The sequence below is a fragment of the Parus major genome, chromosome 4 (genome assembly GCF_001522545.3).
Source record: "Parus major isolate Abel chromosome 4, Parus_major1.1, whole genome shotgun sequence".
Classification (NCBI taxonomy): Eukaryota; Metazoa; Chordata; class Aves; order Passeriformes; family Paridae; genus Parus; species Parus major.
The window spans coordinates 63,019,079-63,021,060 of NC_031771.1; the positions used below are offsets into that span (position 1 = coordinate 63,019,079).

The window sequence follows — 1,982 nt, forward strand, 5'->3', positions numbered from 1 at the left end:
CAATTACTGATCTTCGAAGGGAAAACTGGAGAAAGCTGGGAAAGTATCCTCATTTGAGGGTTTTAACCCTCAGCCTCCAGATCAAAAATCACCATTAATCTTACTCAATAATATATTTAAGGGAATTGTAAGCAAGTATTTATCCCAGCATAACCAGGGTTCTTTAATCCTTCTGCCACAAAGAAACCTCTTCTCTTCCAAAATAATTTGATATGTGGAGAAACCCTGAAGTAGCATTCAGTTCTCTTATTGCAACAGCTGTATTAAACAAAGATTGACAGTATTCTGTGATGGCCTTATCCAACAGAATTTTCCTCAAGCAATCTATTTCTCCATGCTACCTCAGTTTCCCCACCTGTAAAATGGACAGAGTGGGAGCTTCTTGTTTGACAGTTTGTGTCAAGATGTGCCCAAGGAGAAAATGAGTTTTTAAGAGGTCATTGAGTTTCTTTTCCCAGCTGAATGGGTACTCAAAATATAGACTCAAGTGAGAAACATCCCCAGGCACCTGGGAGAAGTAGATAGCCCAAATTACTCCACAGAGAGTCCTTGTTTGACCACCCCATGGAAAACCAGCGTGTCATGTTCAGGCTTGTTCTGTTAGATGCTTTAATAGACAATCAGATAAATACATTTATTTTCCTCAGAGAGAAACCTTCTGCAGAAAAGGCCACTGTATTTTAATGTCACTCCAACTTCCAATTGGGCCAGAAAGTCTAAACATTTCTTTCCAGGCCTTTGGTTTCCCAGAAGGTGGGGGTTTTTCACTGGCTAGTGAAAATTCAGATAATTGTACCAAATACAGTATGAAAGAAGAGGTCCACCAGGCCAAGACAGAGAAGACAAAGAGAAGGCACCTTTCTTTACTCTGTTCAAGCCTCTTGGCATCCTGCTGGGTAATTTACGCCGATTTCGAGGATGCAGAGAGAGCCCAAGGAAAACTTCAAGACGGAAGGGGGCTGAATTCTCATTTTTTTGGTGAAGTCCTAGATAAGAACAGCCCACCAGAGGGGTGCTGGTTCACTACACGATGAGATACAATCAACATAACACTCTGCGTTCCAAGCAGGAGCCAGCGGGCACTGCTGGTGGTCCCGGTTGTCACCTGGGCGCTGTCCCCACCTGTCCGGCACCAGCGGCTGCCAGCAGCAGCCCTGGGCTGGGGCGGCCAGCACGGAGCCAGGCTGTCCCCTCACTCCCCTCCCACCTCCCCCTCGCCAGGACTTTGTGTCCTAAAAGCTCATTCTTTCCATAGCGTAAAAAATAAACCAGCATGTGCTCCTCTCCAGCGCCGCCCGTCTCCACAGCGGCCCCGGGTGGGTTGTTGTTGTGGTTCGGCTCTGCCTCTCCTTAAATAACAGAATTACAGCGGGTCTAATCCTGCAAAGTGCTGAGTAACAGCTCGTTCCCAATAAATTAAGCAGGCACTCAGCGCAGCAGCCTGATATTTGTATCCATGTCCTCCCGGATTATCAGTCTCTGCTCCTCGCTCTCTGCCCGGCCCCTCGGGGAGCAATTATCTGTGAATGAGAACAGAATAACTCTTTTAGCAGAAGGTTTCCACACTCGCGCACAACCAGCGCTCTGAATGGATTTATCATGCTTGCTAAAAAGGGAGGTGGCAAAAAATCCCCCCCCCCCTTCTCTCTTTTTCTTCTCCTATATTTTAAGGAGAAATCCCTGAAGCAGCAGCCGTTCCCCGGTGGCTCCACACACCAGGGGAAAAAAAAAAAGTAAAAAAAAAAATAGAAAAAAAATGGATATAGTAAAACTTTTAAGGGAGGCATGAATCGGTTCTTCAGAAAAACAAGGCAGCGGTGCCAACTGGAAATGTTTGCTTTGGGGGTGAGTTAGATGGCTGGCGTCAGCCAGGGCTAAAGACATGCCAGCGGAATGCAATATTGGGGAAGCAGCAGGTCACTCAATCACTGGCAATTTGCCCAGGAGCAACTGGATGCCTTCAGATTTTTTTATTTTTTTTT

General features: G+C 46.2%; 1 long non-coding RNA gene across 1 annotated transcript in view; it reads right to left on the reverse strand.

Annotated features, from left to right (window-relative positions):
• Positions 1-592: 592 nt before the first annotated feature.
• The window catches only part of LOC109022590, an 18,295-nt gene continuing 16,905 nt past the window's right edge, over positions 593-1,982 (reverse strand). Inside the window, exon 2 of the long non-coding RNA XR_002001604.2 lies at positions 593-1,520. This is a non-coding gene — a long non-coding RNA (uncharacterized LOC109022590). The remainder of the gene's footprint in view (positions 1,521-1,982) is intronic.